The sequence below is a fragment of the Taudactylus pleione genome, unplaced genomic scaffold, assembly GCF_031769625.1.
Source record: "Taudactylus pleione unplaced genomic scaffold, aTauple2 ptg000814l, whole genome shotgun sequence".
Taxonomy (NCBI): Eukaryota; Metazoa; Chordata; class Amphibia; order Anura; family Myobatrachidae; genus Taudactylus; species Taudactylus pleione.
In genome coordinates, this window is record NW_028285216.1 from 476754 (window position 1) to 502717 (window position 25964).

The 25964-nt window shown below is 45.6% G+C and overlaps 1 protein-coding gene across 4 annotated transcripts in view; it reads left to right on the plus strand.

Annotated features, from left to right (window-relative positions):
- The first annotated feature begins 17622 nt into the window (after positions 1-17622).
- Positions 17623-25964, plus strand: part of ATP2B4 (ATPase plasma membrane Ca2+ transporting 4) — a 202545-nt gene continuing 194203 nt past the window's right edge. For 2 of the 4 annotated variants that reach the window (XM_088458186.1, XM_088458187.1), the window contains exon 1: positions 17623-17884. The gene's annotated coding sequence lies outside the window, so the exon portion shown is untranslated. The remainder of the gene's footprint in view (positions 17885-25964) is intronic. The other 2 variants (XM_088458184.1, XM_088458185.1) reach the window with 2 other exon arrangements.

Here is a 25964-nt window from a genome sequence, read left to right on the forward strand (position 1 = left end):
ATTAGCAACAGTACATTCACAGATAATAAACATTACTTTGTTTTGGCAATTGTTTAAAAAAACGGGGAAAACACAAACAAAAAAACAATAAAGTTTATTGACACATGAAATTTTTTTTAATTAAAAACAGCAAGAGTTAAACACTTTTATTTAGATAATTGACAAGCTAATAACAAGCTGATCGATAGGCCATGTAAACATGACATGTGACCATCAATACAACACATACGGCCGCAACCATCACAACATAATTAGCATACAGCGACTGACAGCGCCTGACTATGACTGTCTCGTTCGATCAGATGGTAGCTAGAGGAGGTGCAGTGCTAACGAATGGGCGTCACTTTGTTTATGATCGAACAGCCGTACGATCGGATTTTGCGGCCGTAGCCCATATGACCGTGCGTCCGCTACTACTGACTCTGAATGAGGTCCTAAGTCCTGTAATGGCAAGGCCAAAATAGAAAAACCTGGGATCCGATCCACATTCTGCAGTATCCACGCATTCCCAATTAGGTAAGAATTTGCTGTTGGTTCTGCAGCAGTGTCATGTTCTGTATGGCCTGGATTGTCATTTGTGAGATGTCGTAACCCCTGAGTTAGGCAGTGTCCCAAATATTTAACCCTGGACTGGCATAGCTGTAGTTTGTCCTTAGCAACCTTGTGTCCTGTTTGCGAGAGATCAAGCAACAATAGTTTTAGTATCATTTAAACATGACATAAACGAATCAGAACATAACAATAAATCGTCCACATATTGTATTAGAACAGATCCATTGGCAGGTTGAAAAGATTGTAAACAGTCGTGTAAGGCTTGGGAAAAGATACTGGGGCTGTCTATGAAACCCTGGGGCAATCGTGTCCATGTGTACTGTACACCCCTGTATGTAAAAATGAATAGGTACTGACAGTCAGGATGAAGAGGTACAGAGAAGAAAGCAGAGCAGAGGTCAATGACAGTGAAATGGGTTGCATTGGGTGGGATATGCATAAGAATGACAGCTGGATTTGGCACTACGAGAAATTGGCTCTCTACCACCTTATTAACCCCTCTAAGGTCTTGTACCAGCCTATAACACCTCCCACCACTCTTCTTTACAGGAAAGATGGGACTGTTGGCTACACTTGCTGTACAAACTAAAATTCCCTGCTGTAACAATGGCTCAATTATGGGATAAACCCCTAATTCTACCTCCTGTTTAAATGGGTACTGGGGAATTTTAGGAGCTTGCCTACCACTTTTTAGATTTACCATTACGGGACTTACGTTTGCCATTAATCCAGTGTCCTGTCCATCCTTGGTCCAAAGTGAATCTAGAATTTGGGATAACATTTGATCTACCTGAGATGGATTTCCACTTAAACCAGTAGAGTGATACATTATCCTTTGGGGAGTGTCCAACATATCCCTCACCTTGTGCGCAACTCTCTCTGGGATATCTAGAAATACACCATCAGGGGTACAATATATGACACATCCCATCTTACATAACAAATCCCTTCCCAGTAGGTTATTAGGAGCCACTGCTGCCAGGAGGAAATGCCTGGTATGCAATGGCCCAATAGTGACCTCTGTGGATTTTGTTAAAGGATAATGTTGCACTTTACCCATTGCTGGTACCGTCTCGCTGGTTACCTTGAAGTTAGCGGGAGATTTTATTACTGACCTGGTTGCCCCTGTGTCTACAAGAAAAGGATATTTAGTACCAGCTACCTCAACCATCATCACCAGTTCTTCCCTAGTACTTCCCTTTAACGTGATGATCTGTAGACTACAGGTATGATCTGACCCCTAGCGTTGACTCTCACTCTCCAATACAGCATTTACGGCCACAATTGGAGCTGGTGACTGTTGTGTGTTTCCTGTACTCTGTGTATATCCCGTATGGGGATATCCAGGTACTCCCTGCTTAGGGGGTCCTACCTTCTTCACCCTACAGTTCCTACTTACATGTCTCACTTGGTTGCAGTTAAAGCACCTTCGTGAGTGGGTGAAAGGATTGCTGTGGGGGTTGAGCGGAAGGGAAAGATGGTGGGTGTGGATAAGGATATTGAGGGACATATGGTGGTTGTGGATAGTATGGGGTTTGTGGCTGTGTGTGATAAGTGAGGTAGGGTTGTGTTTGAGGTGGTGCAGGATTGGTGAAGACGTGTAGCTGTGCAGGTGCATGTGTGTCTGTTGGCTGTGATGTTAAAGTCATTCCTTCTAGAGCTTGAATACTAACAGCCATTAGCTTCTCTGAGTCTCTCTCTTTTTAAGGAAGTTCTTATCATGTTCAATAGCGGATTCTATGAGGGTATCTACAGTGACTCCCCTCCAGCCAGGTTGTGAGGTCTGAACTCGGGTCTTTAGGTTCTCTTTTAGACCATCCATAAGTACAGTGACGATCATTCCCCTGTGATGAGTGCTATCTTTAATATCCTCTAACCCAGTGTACTGGGTGATAGCCTGCAGAGCTCGGTTACAATAATCCTCTGCAGATTCACTCTTTTTTTTAATGGTGAAAATTTTTCTCCAGTTAACTACTACTGGAAAATATACACCCAATTCAGTTATAATGCGGGAAATGTTACCTTGGTTAATTTCATCGGTTAAGGGAACATCTCCATCCAATACACAATCCGTGATAAACTTTGTCATGTCAGTATTGCGTGGAAGACAAGCCCTTAACACCACTCACCAATCTTTGTTGGTTGGCTCGTGAGCACTACCCAAATTTTTCAGAAATCTTTGGCATTTGGCTAATTCCTTTTTAGGTTCAGGTAAATCATTCATTATGGAATTTAGCTCAGCTCTTGTCCAAGGACAATGCATTGCTACCTCCTTTGTGGGCACTACACCATTCGCATCCGCATTCCCATTCAGAACTGTTATTGTCCGGATGGGATGCAGACCGGCCGCACTGCTACTTTTGACCTTGTTACCTGACTGGGGATTTAGTCTATTACTGCTACGTATAGGGTTAACAACTTCCTCTACGGGTGCAGTGGATGTTAACACTTCCTGTACTATCACTGATGAAGATGGCGGCACCACTTCTGCTTGTTGTGGTGGAGCATCTAACATGTGTACAGCATGGAAGATGGCAGACATAACAGGTTCATCATCCGCATCATAAACATTTTCTTTGTGATTACTCAAGACAGGGTACAAGTTACTTGTTAAATTTTTATGTGTTTTTTCAACGACTCTACCTGCACCCCATCCGCATAGGGCGGCGGTGATCCACTGGCAATACCTTCCGCAAAGCTACCTTGCTGCACGTACGCGCATGCACCGCAGTTTAGTGCTGTGTGTGTACTCTCCGTAAACATGCTCGCGAAGCTAGTTTGCGTCGCGCGCACACCTTTAAGCCACACATCTCCCTCATGCTGCCATAATTTTAAACATTCGTTATATTTTACCTTTTTCATTCGAGAGTGCACCATACAGATGCTATCTCGGACATTGTTCAATACCTCCTTATTAGGGGTGAGCGGGTTCGGATTTCTGAAATCCGAACCCCCCCGATCCGAGGCAGATCCGAGTCAGGCTCGACTTTTCCCGCCTGACTCGGATCTGAAATCGAGGCAAAACGTCATCATCCCGCCTTCCGAGTCTCGCGGGTTTTGGAACCTATATAAGGTACCCGCGTCGGCGCCATTTTCTCACTCGGCTGTGGACAGTGAAGAGGGAGGGTGGGAGTTAGGGCTGGCTGGCTGTGTAGTGTAGTGCAGAGTAGTGTTGTGCTGTGCTGCTGTTGTCCACTACTTCAAAGTCCATAGGGGCTGGCTGTGTTGTGCTGCTGTTGTTAATAGGGGCTGTGTCCACTACTTCAAAGTCCATAGGGGCTGGCTGGACTGTGTTGGGCAGTCAGTTTTCCATAGGGGCTGTGTCCACTCCAAAGTCCTGTGCAGTGTCCCAGTCCTAAAGGGGTGCTGTAGTGTTGTCAAGGGGGTGCTCTGTCCATCAGGGGTGCTCCCCCAAGTGCTAAAAAAATAATATTTTTTGTGTGTTAGTGAATTGTGTGCGCAGTAGCCGCACATGCATCAACAAAGTAGTGCCAAGCGTGCGCCTGTGTCATAAGTAAAGGGCCGGCTGGCTTGACAGTTAAAGGGTGCTGTAACCCCCAAAGTACACTCTAGTCCAAACCAAAAAAAAAATTATTTTCTGTGTTTGTGAATTGTGTGCGCAGTAGCCGCACGTGCATCAACAAAGTAGTGCCAAGCGTGCGCCTGTGTCATAAGTAAAGGGCCGGCTGGCTTGACCGTTAAAGGGTGCTGTAACCCCCAAAGTACACTCCAGTTCAAACCAAAAAAATAATATTTTTTGTGTTTGTGAATTGTGTGCGCAGTAGCCGCACGTGCATCAACAAAGTAGTGCCAAGCGTGCGCCTGTGTCATAAGTAAAGGGCCGGCTGGCTTGACCGTTAAAGGGTGCTGTAACCCCCAAAGTACACTCCAGTTCAAACCAAAAAAATAATATTTTTTGTGTGTTTGTGAATTGTGTGCGCAGTAGCAGCACGTGCATCAACAAAGTAGTGCCAAGCGTGCGCCTGTGTCATAAGTAAAGGGCCGGCTGGCTTGACCGTTAAAGGGTGCTGTAACCCCCAAAGTACACTCCAGTCCAAACCAAAAAAAATATTATTTTCTGTGTTTGTGAATTGTGTGCGCAGTAGCCGCACGTGCATCAACAAAGTAGTGCCAAGCGTGCGCCTGTGTCATAAGTAAAGGGCCGGCTGGCTTGACCGTTAAAGGGTGCTGTAACCCCCAAAGTACACTCCAGTCCAAACCAAAAAAAAAATTATTTTCTGTGTTTGTGAATTGTGTGCGCAGTAGACGCACGTGCATCAACAAAGTAGTGCCAAGCGTGCGCCTGTGTCATAAGTAAAGGGCCGGCTGGCTTGACCGTTAAAGGGTGCTGTAACCCCCAAAGTACACTCCAGTCCAAACCAAAAAAAAATATATTTTCTGTGTTTGTGAATTGTGTGCGCAGTAGCCGCACGTGCATCAACAAAGTAGTGTCAAGCGTGCGCCTGTGTCATAAGTAAAGGGCCGGCTGGCTTGACCGTTAAAGGGTGCTGTAACCCCCAAAGTACACTCCAGTCCAAACCAAAAAAAAAATTATTTTCTGTGTTTGTGAATTGTGTGCGCAGTAGCCGCACGTGCATCAACAAAGTAGTGCCAAGCGTGCGCCTGTGTCATAAGTAAAGGGCCGGCTGGCTTGACCGTTAAAGGGTGCTGTAACCCCCAAAGTACACTCCAGTTCAAACCAAAAAAATAATATTTTTTGTGTGTTTGTGAATTGTGTGCGCAGTAGCCGCACGTGCATCAACAAAGTAGTGCCAAGCGTGCGCCTGTGTCATAAGTAAAGGGCCGGCTGGCTTGACCGTTAAAGGGTGCTGTAACCCCCAAAGTACACTCCAGTCCAAACCCAAAAAAAATTATTTTCTGTGTTTGTGAATTGTGTGCGCAGTAGCCGCACGTGCATCAACAAAGTAGTGCCAAGCGTGCACCTGTGTCATAAGTAAAGGGCCGGCTGGTTTGACCGTTAAAGGGTGCTGTAACCGCCAAAGTACACTCCAGTCCAAACCAAAAAAATATATATTTTCTGTGTTTGTGAATTGTGTGCGCAGTAGCCGCACGTGCATCAACAAAAGAGCAGCGCCAAGCGTGCGCCTGTGTCCCATAAGTAAAGAGCCGGCTGGCTCATTTCTTAAAGGCTGGTGTAACCCACAAAGTGCACTACTCTCCAGCAAAAATAAAAAAATATTTTCTGTGTTTAGCCGCACGTATATATCAAATCGATATAACATAAATGGAGGACCAAACTTTCTCCGATAAAAATAAAATAGAGAAAGATCAAGAACCACTTCCTCCTAGTGCTGAAGCTGCTGCCACTAGTCATGACATAGACGATAACATGCCATCAACGTCGTCTGCCAAGGCCGATGCCCAATGTCATAATAGAGGGCACATACAATCCCAAATGACAAAGTTCAGGAAAATGACCTTGAAAAAAACATTTAAATAATCTGAAGAGAAACGTAAACTTGCCAATATGCCATTTACGACACGGAGTGGCAAGGAACGGCTAAGGTCGATCCCTAGTATGTTCATGACTAGTGGTTCAGCTTCACATGACGATGGAAGCCCTCCTCCCACTAAAAAAATCAAAAGAGTTAAGCTGGCAAAAGCACAGCGAAGAACTGTGCTTTCTAAGAAGATATCACAAATCCCCAAGGAGAGTCCAAGTGTGGTGGTGGTTGCGATGCCTGACCTTCCCAGCACTGGACGGCAAGAGGTGGCTCTTTCCACCATTTGCACGCCCCCTGCAAGTGCTGAAAGGAGCACCCACAGTCCACTTGCTGATATGCAAATTGAAGATGTCACTGTTGAAGTACAACAGGTTGAGGATACTGGTGTAGCTGGCGCTGAGGAGGAAGTTGGCGAGGAGGATTCTGATGGTGATGTGGTTTGTTTAAATCAGGCTCCAGGGGAGACAGTTGTTGTCCGTGGGATGAAAAAGCCCATCACGGTCATGCCTGGGCAGAAGACCAAACATTCCACCTCTTTGGTCTGGCAATATTTCTATCCAAATCCGGACAACAACTGTCTTGCCATATGTACCTTATGTAAAGGTGGAATAAGTAGGGGTAGGGACGTTAACCACCTAGGAATATCCTCCCTTATACGGCACCTGCAGCGCGTTCATAATAAGTTACTGTCAAGTTCAGAAACTTTGGCTAAGACCGTAAGCAGTCCAGGGACACCTAAATCCCGTTGTCCTGTTGTATCCAAGCGCCTGCAAACCACACCATCAACTCCCTCCTCGTCAATTTCCTCCTTAGTCAGGATCGGAAGTAGTCCTGCAGGCCATGTCACTGGCATGACTGACTCTCCTATCCGGGATTCCTCCGGAGGATCCTGCATTGCTACGCCTCCTGCTGCCGCTGCTGCTGCTGGGAGTCGTTCATCATCCCAGAGAGGAAGTAGGAACACCACTACTTTTACTAAACAATTGACCCTCCAACAGTCCTTAGCGAGGAGGATGAAGTACGACAGCAGTCATCCTGAAGCAAAACGTATAACTGAGGCCTTGACTGCTATGTTGGTGTTAGACGTGCGTCCGGTATCCGCCATTAGTGCAGTGGGATTTAGACAATTGCTGGAGGTAGTGTGTCCCCGGTTCCAAATCCCGTCTAGATTCCACTTCACTAGGCAGGCGATACCGAGATTGTACAGAAACGTCAGAAAAAGTGTCCTCAGTGTCCTGAAAAATGCTGTTGTACCCAATGTCCACTTAACCACAGACATGTGGACAAGTGGAACAGGGCAGACTAAGGACTATATGACTGTGACAGCCCACTGGGTAGATATATCACCTTACGCAGCAACAGCGTCACCAGTCGCAGCATCTCAGAAACGCCAGCTCGTTCCAAGGCAGGCTACGCTGTGTATCACCGGTTTCAGTAAGAGGCACACCGCCGACAACCTCTTAGAGAAACTGAGGGAAATCATCGCCCAGTGGCTTACCCCACTTAGACTATCCTGGGGATTTGTGATATCTGACAACGCCACCAATATTGTGCGGGCATTACATCTGGGCAAATTCCAGCACGTCCCATGTTTTGCTCACACAATAATCTTGGTGGTGCAGAATTTTCTGAAAAGCGACAGGGGCATGCAGGAGACGCTTTGGGTGGCCCGAAAAATTTCTGGCCACTTTCGCCATTCAGCGACTGCGTGCCGAAGACTGGAGCGCCAGCAAACACTCTTGAACCTGCCCCGCCATCACCTGAAGCAAGAGGTTGTGACGCGGTGGAACTCAACCCTCTATATGCTTCAGAGGATGGAGGAGCAGCAAAAGGCCATTCAAGCCTATACATCCACCTATGACATAGGCAAAGGAAGGGGTATGCACCTGACTCAAGCGCAGTGGAGAATGATTTCCGTATTGTGCAAGGTTCTCCAGCCCTTCGAACTTGCCACACGTGAAGTCAGTTCAGACACTGCCAGCTTGAGTCAGGTCATTCCCCTCATCAGGCTTTTGCAGAAGCAGCTGGAGAAAGTGAAGGAGGAGCTAAGACGGAGCGATTCCGCTCGGCATGTGGGACTTGTGGATGAAGCCCTTCATTCGCTTTGCCAGGATTCCAGGGTGGTCAATCTGTTGAAATCAGACCACTACATTTTGGCCACCGTGCTCGATCTTAGGTTTAAAGCCTATGTGGTGTCTCTCTTTCCGGCCGACACAAGCCTGCAGAGGTGCAAAGACCTGCTGGTGAACACATTGTCAGCTGAAGCGGAACGTGACACGTCAACAGCTCCTTCTTCATTTTCTCCCGCAACTGGGGCTGCCAGGAAAAAACTTAGGTATCCTAAGCAACCCGCTGGCGGTGATGCAGGGCAGGCAGGACCAAGTTTGGACATCTGGTCCGGACTGAAGGACCTGGCAACAATTTCTGACATGTCTACTGTCACTGCATATGATACTGTCACCATTGACAGAATGGTGGAGGATTACATCGGTGACAGCATCCAAGTAGGCATGTCAGACAGTCCATACCTGTACTGGCAGGAAAAAGAGGCAATTTGGAGGCCCCTGTACAAACTGGCTCTATTTTACCTGAGTTGCCCCCCCTCCAGTGTGTACTCCGAAAGAGTGTTTAGTGCAGCCGGGAACCTTGTCAGCGAAAGGCGTAGGAGGTTGCTTCCACAGAATGTGGAGAAGATGATGTTCATAAAATGAATTATCAGCTCTTCCAGGGAGACCAGCCTCCAGAACGTACAACAGAGGGACCTGTGGTGGTGGATTCAAGTGGGGACGAGTTAATACTTTGTGAGGATGAGGATGTACACACTGAAGAGGGTGAGGAATAGGTGGATGAGGATGACATCTTGCCTCCGTAGAGCCAGTTTGTGCAGGGACACATTAATTGCCAGCTTGTTTTGTGGGGGCCCAAACGAACCAATTATTTCAGCCACAGTTGTGTGGCAGACCCTGGCGCTGAAATGATTGGTTTGTTAAAGTGTGCATGTCCTGTTTATACAACATAAGGGTGGGTGGGAGGGCCCAAGGACAATTCCATCTTGCACCTCTTTTTTTCTTTGCATTATGTACAGTTTGGGGCCTAGTTATTCAAACTGCCATCCTGTCTGCCACTGCAGTATCACGCCTAGATGGGTGACGTGTTTGTGCCGCCCACTCGTGTCGCTTAGCATAGTCATCCAGCTACCTCGGTGCAACCTTTTGGACATAAAAACACTATTGTGAGGTGTGAGGTGTTCAGAATAGACTGGAAATGAGTGGAAATTAAGGTTATTGAGGTTAATAATAGCATAGGAGCAGAAAAACCTACAAATTCTGTGATTTTAGCTGTTTTTATGCTTTTTTAAAAAAAAATACAGATCCAAAACACAAAACCCAGAACCCAAAACACGGAAGGTGGTTTTGGCAAAACCAATCCAGATCCAAAACACGAAGAAAGATCCAGATCCAAAACCAAAACACGAAGTGGCCGGTGCACACCCCTACTCCTTATCAAAGCTGCCAATTCTGGGAAACAGTCTAACACTCTTCATCTTCATTTTAAACCAACATCTAAGTACACTGCATAAGCAGTGTACTTAGGGCCTGATTCAGACCTGGTCGCAAGTGCTGAGCGCTCGCAACCGGGTTAATGGTGGCCCAGAGGGCATGCACACGATGGAGTCAGCTCCGTCATGCGCATGCACGAGACCCGGATAGCGACGGGCAAGCCGTCGCTCCGGGTCTCGCACCAAAGGGGCGTGCTGTCGATGTTGAGTGACAGCACGCCCCCTTTGTTGGGCAGGCCGGGTGGTGGCTGCCCAAACGGAGGCGTTCCCTGCCGTCTGGGGGTGGCCACACTGACATCACAAGTGATGTCAGTGGGAGAGCTTTCGGCTCTGTTTGAGCCGAAAGCTCTCTGGGGCTTGCAGCAATGAGACCCTACCACAAGGGTCTCGTCGCAAGCACGATGGTCGCGATGGTCTTGACCACGCGACCATCTTCCTGGCCGCTCGCTATAGCTGTGGGTGGTCATCTGAATCAGGGCCTTAGTATGCATAATATGGCATGCTGACCCAAGCGGCGCTTCCAACAGCAGAACATCATCTAACATCTCTACCGTTTGCTTGGCCCCCATTCTGGGAGAACCCTAAGCTTTTCAATGGAAATTTAAACTGGTAAAAGACAATCAAGATACTTTCACTTACCTGTGGACGTCTTAACAGGACACGCCCACAAACCTATGGAATAACCAGGCTGCTTCCACGCACCTAATCCCTTTTTGACTACCTTTCAACTGCTAGTATGTAGGCATTCCAATAACACCTACCCTTTTCAGTGATTTCGTCCACCCTCTACCCAGTTCACAATCACAATTTAGCCAAAACTGTGCGGTTCAATTACAATGGTCAAATAACACTAACTGATCACTGAATATTGTAATCACACTGGGAGCCAAACCTACAACAACTACACCTGCTTATGTGTTAGAACGGTATCTACTACCAAGCTACTAGGTCGACCCTTGCGCCTAGTCCTTAAGGGTCCTACGATACCCTTAACTAGGGAACTCTTGTCCCTACCAACAAATACTCACTGTTACACACACTTTTCCTGCGCAGAAAAATACACGTTTTCCCAGACTATGGAAACACTAATCAATGTATTTACAACAATGCTATCTATCAATATCACTGTGCACTCTCAATGGCTTTGTTTAAAACATGTGGCAGCAATACAGGAAATACATATACGCTATTGTGCGACTAGTCGCATACACAATAATGCGACTACTACACAACACGTATTATGATTTTTACACTATAGTGCAACTGGTCACATACACAATAATGCGACTTCCCCATTTTAACACAAAAAAACTATCGATGAAGGAAAACAAACTTTTTCCTCCCTCGTCCTTGGATTCTCAATCAGCGCTCCTAAAGCCACAATAACAGGTAGCGGACTCTCAGCAACAAAGTGGTAGCAGATTTCGAAGGCACAATGCGTTCTCCTGCTATGGCGACTCCACCCTTTTGCTGAGAGATCGCTACCGAGTGTTACAAAGTGACTGGTACTGTGATTAACACTGCGAGCCCCCAACTATGGATACCTAATTAAAACCTCTATGCAATCCATCACATCAAAAGAATTTGATGGTAAAAACTATTTATGAGTATTAAAGGGGTAGAATTAGGGGCAGGAACTGGAGCCAGGGCAGAAAAATAAAAAGCAGCTGAGCCAGGCAGGCAGAACTGAGGATGAGACAAAAACACTGTCACTGCTGCTGCTAACACTGGGAGATGAGTCTGGGACCTACTCACTGTCCGTGTGCTGTTTGTTTGTGATTGACTGTTGTTGCAGGGCCAGGGCTGCACACTGATTGGTTCTCACTATCTCAGAGAGTCAATCAGAGCTAGCATGGAGGGGAGTGAGGGAGGAACAGAGGGTCACATCTGAGGCAGTGAGAGACAGCCTTCAATGAGCCCAGCAGCATGAGCCAAGGAGAACACATGGAGCCATGGAGTACAACCTTAGATTTTTCCATAACCACACTTCAAAATTCCCACTTTCACCACTACTATAGCAGCTATTTCTCACAATTTCTCAGTTTGTGACAGCTGTCTCTCTCTCACTCAGGGGGCATGATTGAATGTTCTCTATTTCATTCTAATTTTTAATTTATTGGAGGGAGCGCTGATTGGCTAAGTGTGTGGGAGCACCGCTCAGCCAATCAGCGCTTCCCTATTTATGTCAAAGGCAGTAACCTGTCATTTCAGGTTTAGGCACTGCACAGAGTACAGTGCTGTTTGTGAAGGGATCAGGTTTGGATCTTTTAATTATCCAAGACCTATGGATGCCTACATGGAATGAAGAGGCCACACAAGGGTTTGGTGAGTACGTAATAGTTTTTTTTACCAGCTTCGGTGGCTGTGTATTGTGGCTATTTTAATATATTTTTTTACAGGTAGACTACAGGTGCCAGTGAGCCCTTAATGTCCGGGCAATCTGGCACTTGTTGTTCCACAAGTGCCAGCATGCCGGGGCTGGTTTCCTGGGACCTGTGGTCCTCCTGTAAAGAACAATATAATAAACTATTATTTTACTTTTACCCACCTATCCAAAGCCCAAAGGGTGCGTGGAAGAGCCCTGATCTGGTAGTACCTTGGAAAAGGAAACCCCATTTAATTTTTGGGGTCCCCACTTTCTGAGGAACTCCAGCCCTGGACTGACCAGTTTGGGCTTGTTGACAGTATGGAAGGAGGACCACACACTGTGTCTCCCTTCTATAGCATAAGCCCGGCTCCGTCGTGCGCATGCGCGAGACCCGAATAATGACGGCCAAGCCATCGTTAAGGGTCTCGCACCAAAGGGGGCATGCTGTCGATGGTGACTGACAGCACGCCCCTTTGGTGGGCGTGCTGGAGGCGTGGCTGCCCAGACGGAGGCGTTCCCATGGGAACGCCTACCGTCTGGGTCCGGCCCCACTGACATCACTAGTGATGTCAGTGGGAGTGCTTTTGGCTCTGATAGAGCCAAAAGCACTCCTGGGCTTGTGGCAGCGAGACCCTACCGCAGGGTCTCGTCGCAAGCCCGATGGTCTTGACCATCGTGACCATCATTTTGGCCGCTCGCTATAGCTGTGGGTGGTCACCCACAGCTATGCGAGTGGACAGGAGGCCGCTTCAAAAAGGAGCAGGGACGGCCCTGATTCAGAGCGAGCGCTGGCACTGGCTCTGAATCAGGGCCAGTGCCCGAAAAGTGGGACTGTCCCGCCAAAATCGGGACAGTTGGGGGATATGTTGGCACAGAGAAGCAGCTTTCAGTAGCTTCACAAAAAGCTGATGGCTGCTTCTCCATCATGTCAGAGGCCAGAGATCTGTGTTGAGGCACCTCTAGGCCAGGTCATTAAAACCACTGAATGGTTGACACTCATTGCTTTCGGCACCACCTAACAGTTGGGACCCTACCTGCATGTCTAGGTTTGCCTTATAGTAGTATCGGTCCTGCTCCTCACTGTAAATTATTAACTATCCTGATAGCAGAAGTCACCTCAGACTTTTGTTACCTGTATTGAAGCATTCTACTTACAGCATTGCACATTTTGTATGGTGACAGAAGTCCTCAATGACTTATCCATATAAGTTACTGTAGAGTAGGGAGTGCATTATGCTATACAATATATGCATTATGATATAAAATTGTGTGTAAAAATATTTACAAGGGTTGGTACTATAGATTGTAAGCTGGCGAGCAGGGCCCTCTTACCTTTATGTCTGTCTGTCTGCTTTGTAAAGCGCAACGGCAATGGCGGATTGGAGGTAGACCTCACCGGGAGTTTCCCAGGTGGGCCGGACCGTTTTGGGGGTGGTGAAATCAATTATTAGCCACCTATGGCTGTGACTATCAGGTCAGCCCAGCCCGCCCCTTCCTGATTGCATACTCATCTCTCCTTGTGGATACCAATCATCTCCTAGTGCAGCCTCCCTGGTACAGGAGTCCGGCTGCCAGCCCCATCCCCTTCTGCAGCCCCGGCTGCCAGCCCCCTGGCCAGGCCAGCTAAGCCTGCAGCAGCCAGCGTTATTGCCGGGCTCAGGTAGGACAAGGAGCCGTGGGTCTGAAGCTCCCCTTGCAGTTGCAGTCACCATGTCTTCACCACCTCCTGTGCTGTGGGTTGATTCATCACCGGACACAAGCCAGACAGCAGGCGGCGGTCCTCAGCACCAGGTCCACCGGCCAGGAAATGTACATGGCGGCAATGATTGCCGAAGCTCACAGCGTCATCCTGTCACCTGCCTGGGTAAACACACACTATCATACTGACAAAGGGCCACATACACACTGATCAGGGGCCACTATCACAATCTCACTCCCAGGGGCCAGTCACACTCACCACAGTCAACTCACAAACTGACCAGGGGCGACTCTCACACTGACCAGGCCGCTTACACGCTGTCATGCTCACCAGGGCCCACTCACACACTGTCACACTCACCAGGGTCCACTCACATGCTGTCACACTCACCAGGGGCCACTCACATGCTGTCACACTCACCAGAGTCCACAAACACACTGTCAATCTGACCAGAGGCCGCTCACACACTATCACACTGACCAGGGGACACTCATACGCTGTCATACTCAGCAGGGTCCACTCACACGCTGTCACACTCACCATGGACCATTCACATGCTGACCAGGGGCCACTCACACACTGTCACACTGACCAGGGGCCACTCGCACGCTGTCACATTTACCAGGAGCCACTCACACACTGTCACATTGACCAGGGGAAATAAGACACTGTCTCACACACCGGGGGCCAATCACGGTCACACACAGGCCCAGGCAGATACTTTGTATCACTGTTTCCTCTCTCTGACCCTGCCCACAGCCTCTCCCTGACCAATGTCTTTGCTACAATATGCTCAGACCTCCAGGAGGCAGCAGCTGGCTCATTCATGTGGAAGCTGCACCGTGCCACCGAAGAGAAGAGCCATGAACAGACAGAGACAGGTATGGTAAGTATTGCTTACTGCTGTAGAGACAGGGTAATGGGGTCGGACACGGATGTAGGTGGGGGAGAGGAGATAGAGCAGGAGACACAGAGGAGATGTCGGTCACTGGGAGCAAAGAGGAGATGGCACAGGGGACACAGGGGGATGGTGCTTGAAAGACACAGTGGTTAGAGAGAAATAGTGAGGCGGTACTGGAGAGACAGTGGGTCGGTGGTAGAGACACACATGTGGATGGTGCTGAAGTGACAAACGGGCAGGAGTGTAGCGAGGGTGGTTCCAGTGGAACAGAGCTCCGGGCGCCAAAATAGACAGAGGGTGCCATCCAGGGTTCATGGGGCACTGCACAGTATGACTGCTGCCTGTTATTTTTATCTTGTTTTCTCTATATCCTAAATAAGTTACGGATCTGAGATCCGTTTCTACATTTCATGCTCCCTCAAGCTGCCCAGATTGCTTCGCCTCAGGTCCTCCCTCCTCTGTGATCATCTTCTGTCACCTCCCCTTTCCTGTCACACTTCTCACCTCTTTAATTCCCTCCCCTCTCTAAACTGTGATCGGCACTTTGCCCATGTCCACTCCTTTCTTATTGGCTTCTGTCACCACCCTTCTCCTCTACATTTCTTATTGGCTTCTGTCACCACCCCTCTCCTCTACCTTTTGTTATTGGCTTCTGTAACCACCCCTCTCCTCTGCTTTTCTTATTGGCTTCTAACACTACCCCTCTCCTCTTCTTATTTGCTTCTGTCACCACCCCTCTCCTCTTTTCTTATTTGCATATGTCACCACCCCTCTCTGATGGACTCTTTGCCCCTCTCCTTTCTTATTGGCTTCTGTCACCACCCCTCTCCTCTCCTTTTCTTATTGGCTTCTGTCACTGGCCCTTTCTGATTGGCTTTGCCCTTCCCCTCTCCTTTCTTATTGGCCTATGTCAACTCCCATCTCTGATCGGCACTTTCCTCTCCCCTTTCCTCTTTGATCCCCTCCCTCCTTCTCTCCTCATGCATTCATTTTGTTTCAATGGACTTAAAAGTGACACAACTGAGGTAAAAATCTAAACTTCAATTAGAAAGTATGACTTTTAAAAAAGTCACTGTTTTGCTATTTAAAGTAATGGAGGTGTTCCCAGGCTTGAACATACAGTGTTATTTGAAAGGTCTTTTAAAAAAATATCAGGAAACCTGAAATAATAACGGTGGTAGACAGAACATGATTAGTAGTACTCACATTAATATAGGTGCAATGTATATTTGCGAAGTAGGAGTGTAGCTGAGAAGGGAGCTTCCCATAGGATTTCCCACTCCAGTGAAAGCTGCTTGAGGCAGTAATTGCAGTAATAAGCTATGCACCCTGTGGAATTTCACTCTAGCACATGTACTCTGTCAATTTAAGTTAAATGATCAGAATATATAATGCAATCTCCTCTATTGACTAATAACAATGATTCAAAGTAGATAAAAGCCAGATCCTAGGTGCTATGCATAAATAAAGCAGTGGCAAGGAGCTACCCGATAATGTGAGATAGTGCATCACGTGCACAGTGTGATACTGCCACTGTTTGCTGTATTTCTCTCCACTTCAGTATTCCCTCGCAGGCTGGCCATACCCCAATGGCACAGTTCAGTACAGGGAGGAAGCTATGACATGCACTTTCTCCAGGCGCCATAGTTCTAAGCTACTCCTCTGCACACGGGTATGGTGCTGGAGTGACACACGGAGGCTGGTGCTGGGGAGACACACAGGGGGATGGTGCTGGAGACACACAGGGGGATGGTGCTTGGGAGACACACAGGGGGATGGTGCTGGGGAGACACACAAGTAGGACCACTGGTACAAGAAAAGGGATGCAATCGGGAAACCGGCTGTCTTAATCCCGACAGCTGGCTTCCTGACTGCTTTATCCCGGCGAGGGTTAAATGACAGGCGTCTATATCTAGACAGCTGCGGGAGGGAAGGGTTAGGTTTAGGGTACCCAGGGGGAGGGTTAGGCTAGGGGGAGGGAGGGTTAGGCACCCCCTCCCCCGGGGGACATAGGTTTAGGCAGCGGGGAAGGGGGGGGGTTGGGCACTTAGAGGGGGGATTAGGGTTAGGAACCCCTAAGGAGGATTAGGGTTAGGTTAGTTTTTACTTACCTCACGACGTTCGTGATTTCCAGTGCTGTCAAGCTTCCGCTGCCGGGATCTCTGCTTCTGTCTGCCTGGATTCGAACTGCCGGCCAGAGGGCCGGCGGTATTTCATACCGATCCCCAAGATAAGGCTGTGGGACAGTAATCTTCAGTAAGACACCATCTGTTGCATAATGATGACATTGGCTTTATTTCTACGCAAACAGATGGCTTTCTGACCATTTGATCTTCTACATGAATAGTGAATAGTGCTTATCCAGAGAGGATCAATTTCTTTAGAGGTTCCCAGTTGCAGAGAAATCATATAGGTAAGAAAATACTCATTCACATGCTCGCTCTATTTATTCACTTATTCACTGTAGAGAGGGACTGAGGGCATGCCCATCTGCTCCCGGAGCGGTAGGTATAACCCCAGCATGATGAAAATGGGGGGGGCGGGGGAGAATGGCTCGCAAACATGTAATTTCACACAAGGCCACACGCTGAAGGCACATAGGGCCACTTTAGGAAAATTTTTCAATGCCCACTTTGAATTCCCAATCCATCCCTGCGCAACAGCATATGCTGCGCTATATAACAAACTGTTAATAAATAACTACTATTGCAATAAAATAGTGTCGACTTTAGCAGCGAGTGGCATTTACCCATCTTTTATGGCGAGAATGGTAAATGCTAAAAAAAATATACCTTATTATATGTTAAACTGTAATGGAGGGAAAAATATTCTGGCATACACCATGCTTGTTCTGCACAACCAGTGTCAACAGCTGGCTGTAGAAGAGTAACCTGTAGGTCTCCAGGTGTTGTGGAGCTGCCCACTAGCAGACTAGACATGCTGGGACTTATAGTTCCACAGTAGCGGAGACTCACCTTTGGCACTGCAGATTACACATAGTAATGATCTGCAGCTCTACCTTAAATCCACATTGAGGAAGACTGACAGTTACCACCAGCGGAACGACCTTAAATCACCGAGGAGAGACGGCCTCTTCGACGCAGCGTCCCGCCCGTTCCCCGTATCGGGAGCCGCCCCCGGGCGGGGCTGCGTCTGCCTGAGACTGATTTGGATACCGAGCTGCTGCTGCTGCTACCGGTGGGTGAGGAGCTGACACCTATTCCCCCTATCATCCCTCCCAGCAGCCCGATATACCTCATCGCTGCGGTATACTGACACCGTAACAGCCGCAGAGCACAGCAGCCCGGAGTGCCTGCACCCGGCTTCCGGGGCAATCACGGTAAGTGTCGCAAAGGGTATGCGGCATATACGCCTGTCTTGTCCACGACCACGTCTCTTATTGAGTCGTGTTTGCAGTAAACCTGCCGATAAACTATACTATGCTACAGGTACTAAGGTGTCGCATGTCAGACGGTGGCATGTGTGCGGTATCCGAGATGTGTCAGTGCTTAGGTATGTGCATGCCTTCACCATGCATTATATGCTGTACACATATTCCAGTGTGGTGCTCAGTACGGTCCATGAAGAACTTGCAGTATCTATGCTCCTGTCCTGAAGAACTTACATTCCAACCACCACCCAGTGAAACTGTACTGCATTGGTTAACGTGTACAAGTATGGGCGTGCTCCTTTTGGATGTGCTAAAAATATGTGGTTTTGTGTCTAGTATATGTTTACTCAGTGTTTACTAAAGTGTGTAAGTAACAAAAATAAATAGCACAACATTTGAATAATGTATGATCCAGTTGTGAGTGTGTGTATATAGCATACTAGCTATGCAATAATGTAAGATAAATCTATGTAAATGCTGTGTAATTGTTATACAGTATTATTATCCTATATTTATATGGCGCCACAAGTGTTCCGCAGCGCCTTACATAGTACATAGAACTAATAAGTGAACAAGAAACAAGTAACTTACAGTACATTACAGTGCAGGACAAGGACACGATTTATATACATTGCTGCAATAGCGATTAAAGCACTCACAATAAGCAGCAGGGAGTTAGCAGTCACCTGTTAGGTGCCCTTATGGGAAGTAAGGAGTGGAAGAAACTGTAAAGAGAAGCACATGAGGGAAGAGGTCCCTGCTCGTGAGAGCTTACATTCTAAAGGGGAGTATATGCCCCACTTAGAGTTTTTGTATTTTTTTCTTATTTAATACACTGGTTGGATCTGAAAAGAATAAAAGGTGAGTGTTTGGGTTTATATGTGCTCACATAACTGCTATTATTTTCACAAAATTGAATTCTGAATTGTAGCATTGATATTATACATGTTATTCAGAGCTGTTTGGCTAGTTTCAGTGGACTATAGTGTTCACCTTTTTGTTACTGTAGAATAAAATTACATTTTATTCATTATTTCTTTGTACTGATAAACATCACAATAATAGCTGGGCATTTGTGAATGTTGCCATGACTTGACTACTGTATAATGTGCTTGGTTCTAACATAACTGCAGTATCAGGGCCCTTGTTTATCTTTTGGGGACAGAGCTGACTTTTAGTTCCAAGTAATTATGTGCTATATTGTAGATTGACCTCTTTTTTTTTTTTTCTTTTTGTGTCTGTCTGCCTCCGGTAGTCTTGGGGTTTCCCTGTCAGAAGATCTTGTTCCCAGTGGGAAAAGTTGCTCAGACTTTCCATGCACAGTAGTTGTGTGCTCTGGAATTTGTTGCCTTTTGTGTTATGTATTAAAGTGCTGCCGGAAGATAATAATTTAAGGTGTTGTAGTTAGTCCTTTTTTTTTTTTTTTTGCATTTCTTTATGGAATACCTTTTGGATTATGGAATGTGACTGTCTGCCTAAGTAGTATGTTGTATAGTGATATATTAAGTATTACATGTTTTTTTTTTTTTAATAGTGCATGCTATCTGAATGTTTTGGCTCTTTATAGAGTATAGAAACAAAATAAAACAGTTTATTTGTATATCACCAACTATACTAATTCACATAATTTCCTGCCTCAGTGAGTTTACAATCTAAGGGGGTCATTCAGACCCGCTCGCAAGTGGGTCGATGTTCCCCCAATGCGCATGACGGAGGGAGTTCCGTCGTGCGCATGCGCGAGACCCGAATAACGACGGCCAAGCCGTCGTTATGGGTCTCGCACTAAAGGGGGCGTGCTGTCGATGGTGACTGACAGCACGCCCCCTTTAGTGGGTGTGCGGGGGGCGTGGTTGCCAGACGGAGGCGTTCCCATGGGAACGCCTACCGTCTGAGTCCGGCCCCACTGACATCACTAGTGATGTCAGTGGGAGTGATTTTGGCTCTGATAGAGCCAAAATCACTCCAGGGCTTGCGGCAACGAGACCCTACCACAAGGGTCTCGTCGCAAGTCCGATGGTCTTGACCATCGCGACCATCTTTTTGGCCGCACGCATATGCTGTGGGTGGTCACCCACAGCTATGCGAGCGGCCAGGAGGCCGCTCCATTTTAAGGTAGGAGGGCACTGATTCAGAGCGAGCGCTCTGGTCAGAGCATCCGGCTCTGAATCAGGTCCTAAATTCCATACCGCAGGTTCACACACTCACATGATAGTCTTTTTTACATAGTGCTTTGATCTCAGTTTTGGTTTGACTTTGCCTCACATTTATCTCATAACAAAGCAGACGGAGCTGTGGAGGTAATACAAATAGCTAATCTAGTTTATACATAGTTCTGTTTTTTTGAGGAATCCATCCTTAAGTAAGGAGATAAAGATATAATATTTTTGCTTAAAGATGAGTTGTATTCAGCTAGAACTGGTCTACATTAGACAAAGGTAAGCAGTAGCGTGTAGGAAAACATTTTGGATAAAGCATTTTGCTGGGATCCCCCATGTCTGTCTAACGAGGACATCATATTTTGGAGTGCAATGGGCTTGTAATTAATATTGTTCTAAATCCTTTTGACTGTGCTGTCTGTATTTTGATCCCTTTGAAATCCATGTGTGTATGTATAAGCAGATGAATCTCACTGAGCTGTTCTGCTGATCGGATAAATTGGTTCATCCAAAGCTAGGCTAATACTAGTGATCCTAATTATATTTGTATTGGTAGGTGATCTAAGACTAGTGATCCTACTGATGTTTGCAGGGGGAAGGGCTAAGTTTATATATGAAGGGAAAGGGGAATTCAAATTCTGATTGTTATGTGTATAAGAAGATATTGTTACTGAAACTGGTATAATATTGTAAAGCCAATTTATACGCCTGCCTATCGTCTTTTCTCCTTCTGTTGTTAAAGGGTACAGATACCCTTAGCTGAGTTGTTGTAGTGATTGATTAAAGAGGGTTAGGGTTGGATGTTATTGTCACATGATTGACTCCCATCCAATATTAGGACACACTTTTCAGCCATGTATGCCCTGCTGCCATTAAGCCACTTGGCCAGTTGTGATAAATATTGTTATTTAGGTGTGGTGGATACATTACACAGTATTATTGGTTTTGAATTTGCAAAGAGCACAGTATATTCCTCTATTCATTTTGGGTACCATAACTGGACTAAACTTTTGAGTCTGCAACACAGAAGAAAATGGGGAACTTTATTATGTAGCCTGTACCCGCAAATTTTATATAGTGAATATACTAGTATTTTGGATCCACCATTTGCTATACCGGTAGTTGTTGTTCCTGGTGTTGCAATGTTCTTTCCTCTTACTTCCTCCCATTTTTTTCCCATCTCTCTCTTCCGATCTTCCTCCCTTCTCTACTCTTCCCTCTATCTCTCTCCCTCTTCCTGCCATCTCATTGACTCTCACTCTTAACATCTTTCTCAATATTTTTTTCCACCTCTCTCACTCCCTCTGTTCCTGCCATCTCTCTCCTTCCTCATCCTAGGTCTCTTCCTTGATTCTGGATCTTCTCCTGTGGAGTGGGTGTTCCCGATAAGCTAAGGGGAAATGAGGTTATGTGTCTGGCAGCTAGTGGGAGCTATAAGAAGACAGGGGACCTTCCTCCAGCTCTCACTGTGTTAGTACTAGACATACATTTATCAGGATTATATTATAGATAATTTATGAATGCTGAGGTTTATTTATGTCAGTTATTCATGTTTGTTTACTTATTGTTATAAAAAATTTACTTCTTAATGATGCACTGCAACTTTTGCAGTTTTATTTTGATTGTATCAATTATTATGTTGTGCACAAAATATTGGAATAATTTTTATATATTTTATATATTCATGACATATCTCTATTCTATTTCTCTGCCCTTATAAAGCCAACAGATATCACTTACCTGGAAAAAGAATGGGTTTATGCAAGGGGTTGGGTACGGGATGATGGCCCTTGGGATCAAAGCGGTCAGAATCCCGATGCCGGCATTCCGTCAGGGTTAGGATACCGACATTTGTCAGTCAGCATCCTAACCCTCTCCCTAACCCTCCCTCCTAGCTGCCCCCCCCCACAACGCCTAACCCTAGCACTTACCGTCTAGATGCCGGTGCCGGGATTCTGCCAGGTGTCGGGATTCCGGCGCCGGCATACCGACTGTTGGGATTATAACTACATCCCATTGCAAGTAGTAGTGCAGTGCTAGAAAACACAGTGTAATAGCTTGTTTACACATTTTATTAAATAAATGTCATCTAAAGTGTAGAATTAGGGCACCTGTAAACCTTTCCCAGTATGCCTTTGGTTTTTTTTATGTAGCAATTTGAGTATAAAGATTATATGTGTGAAATTAAAATGCTTGTGCTATATAATTTTATTAAGGCTGTAAGAATATTGCTGAATAGGAGTTCTGTCTTTTTTTTCCAGACTTGCTCCCTCATAAGTCAATATCCTCTTTTGTCCCTCCTTTCCTGGTCACAATTTTTATCCCCCTCATTCCAATGTTCTTCTGTTGCCCTTGAGGTCACGGTTGGATAGCTGGTGTCACCTGTTCATGACAGATGTCCCTTCACCTGCTCTGATTTCCACATTCACAATCTCTGCTAAAGCAAGCAAGCAAGCTAATGGCCTAACGAAGTAGTGCAGACCGTAAGACATGAATAGATTACCTTGATATATCTGGTGTATAATTTTAACATTATATAGCTTTGTGTTGTTATTCAGTCACTGACTTCTATAGCAGTGCTGCACAGCATCAATATCTTTAGTATTCTGTGTTTTGTATTGTGTATTTGTATATTTCTGGCATGTTTTGGTTATTTTGCGTGCAAACCCTATTTACTTCCAGTTTTGTGTATTTTTTTTTTTTTCCCCAAGGGGAGTTGTGTATACATATTGTTGAGTTCTCTGTTTATTTGTTCTATTGTTGTGTCATTCTTGGCTCATGCTGTAGGTGATACCTGCATAACAGATGTTTGAGAACCTTTACAATTTTTAGTACACTACATTGTTAGTGGTAATACAATTGTAGAAATGCTCAATATATTAACCCTGTCTGGGGTAAAAGTGTTCCCCATCTCATGCTTTTAGTATAAATCACAACATGACATAGAACAGGGTTGTCTGATTTAGGGACTGGCAACCAATTATGTATCCATATTTTGGTTTCGCAGTCACCTTCCTGATGGCCTCAATAGAGTCAGATATTTTGGGGGCGATTCAATTCAGTGCAATTTGAATAACTCAGAGAATGAGTTCCCTGAGCTATTCAATTGTCCCCATCGCACCCTGCACCTAAGTTAGGAGATGCAGGTTACCGTGCCTTAAGCCAAGTGTTTAGCCACGGTAACCTGCATTCTCCTAGTTAGGTGCCGCACGCGCTAAGCCTTTGTGATTTTTTTTTTTCATGCATACCAGCATTTATGCCGGCATGCATATGATGAGACGGAATGCATTGCATGCAAAATGCGATGTGTCATGCATCCCACCCTGGGTCTAATCACATACTTTTAAGTCAGTTGACTTTTTGTAAGTGTAGGTCGTAAGGTTGTTTTTGTGTATGTTTTTAATTTACATCCAATAGAAAGCGCAAATAGTTACTGCATGAGATGGCGAATTGTAACCAGATATAAACAGGAACCCCTACAGTGATTGGCCATACATGCTGCTCTCTTCATGGTTACCTGTTTAGAAAAGTCCACTCTACATCTGTAGCTTCCTATTGCTCTGCAATTACATCAACCCCCCCCCTTCATACCAGCCTTGTTAGAGTAAACCTAGGGTCCAGGAAATTAATAAATAAATAAAAAAACAGAGGAATGGGGGTGATATATTTATTTATTTGAGAGCCTTTGTTAATAGTTAAGTCTATTGATGGCTTCAACCGCTAACCATTTGCATGCTCAATACTATTTCAATAGAGGCAGGTGAAAAAAGTCCAGATCAGTAGAACATCTTTGAAGATTAATGTACCTTATGGAAACCAAATGTATTTCTTTATTTTATTATAATCTTTTATATGGCGCCACAAGTATTCCGCAGCGCCTTACAAAGTACATAAACAAATAAGTAAACAAGAAACTAGTGACTTACAGTACATTACAATGCAGGACAAGGACATGGTTTATACACATTGCTGCAATAGTGATTAAAACACTCAAAATAAGCAGCAGGGAGTCAGTAGTCAAGTGTTGGGTGCCTTTGTGGGGAGAAAGGAGTAGAAGAAAGTATAAGGAGAGGCACATGAAGGAAGAGGGCCCTGCTCGTGAGAGCTTACATTCTATTTCACTTGAATCCGATGGTGTTTTATCAAAAACAAAGTAGTTTTCATCTTTTGAGTCAGGTTTCCAATATGTTGGCTGCTATGAAGCCATCTGTATGCGCAGTGCAAGTTGTCGTGTTACTTTTTTTTTTTTTTCGTGCCGAGTTAACATTTTACATTCAAGTATTAACTTAAAAAAAAAAAAGGTGTATGTTCTACCTATCTTGGACAAAACATGGATATTTTGTACGACATCTGTGCCTGTGCAAATGAAGTTCTAGACAGAAAAAGAGCATTTTTTTTTCATGTAGATTGTTTTAAATTATAATTGTGCAACGTACCCGCGAGCAGGATCCTGGACGGGATGCACTATTGCAGATATTGCGGTCATATCTCCAAAAATTACGTTTTGGAAGGTTTGGCCGCTTACTGCATATGTACTAAGCTTCGGCATGCGATACATGGATGTGGTAGGCAATGTCTATGGGCTTCTATTCGCAAAGTGCTGTAAGTGGGGTCCAAACGGATCCCTCCCAGCACCCCCTGCGGCGCATGCGTCACTCTACGCATGTGCAAAATGACTTGTCGATCATAAACCTAGAAGTACTATTTTCACAAAGGACAGCTCTTACCGGGAGAGCTGTCCTTTGTGATTTTATGCATGCATAACTGCATATTTATGCCGGTATGCATGCGATGAGTGACTGATGCATCGCATGCAAATTGCGATGCTTCTTGCATCCTGCCCCTTGTCAGGTAAGCTTTATGTTGTAACAAGGCAGAGCAGACACTACATATTGTATATAAACCTTCATTCATGATTAATAAAGAACTTAAATATCTATTTGCTTCTATACTACTATTTGAAAATATTTCTCTGTCCTCTGTGTAGTGGAATGATTGACCCAGTTGAAATAAAACTGTTAACCCTACTGTTCCTGTTATCATCCTAAAACTTTACAACAAAACTGTCAGAATCAACATTCACAAATCATTAGGCAGAGACAACGACTGTCATTGTGTTTAACAAAAGGAATTTTCTCACTTGTAAGTGATTTTTTGTTTCTGACTTTGGCCAAGAATTTTTTTTCATTTTTTGATAAAGAAGAAAAGTTCACAGAAATTAGTGGACGATTACAATCAACTTGGCCAATGACTGTCTAAATTTTTTCTTTGACTATATCACTTGTTCATAGTCACTCATTTAACTTGTGCAACTGCTTCTTTCAAGGGGCAGAATGGCCACCAACATCCACAGGAACACGGCACACACCAACACACACACGTAGGCTTCTTCAGCAGTCCTGGGTAACCTGTGGCTCTTAAGGTTTTATGAAAGTACAAGCCCAGGATGGGCTACAGATTATTCCTGCAGAGTATTCTACACTAGACTTGCAGCCTCACAATACCTGGAGAGCCACAGGTTGTCTAGGCTTGTTCTGTAGCTCAGGTGTTTGGACTGGACACTGCCCTCAACAGAGCAGTTTGCTATTGATTTTTTTCCCCTGATGATATAAATATGCAGAAGATTTTAAAAAGTGCCTGGGTTTTATAAGAACTCATCGGGGCAATTTAATTCAGCAGGAGTTGAATAGCGCCAGGAAGTTGGTCCTGGAGCTATTCAATTCAGCGCGCTGTTTAGTCCGTCACTTACAAATTAAGTCTGAGAATGCTGTTTCTCGCGACTTAACATGGGTGTTTAGTCGCGAGAACGGGCGTTCTCTAACTAAAGTGCATACCGCGAGGCTGTTCGCGCCGCACTAAGCCAGAAAACACCC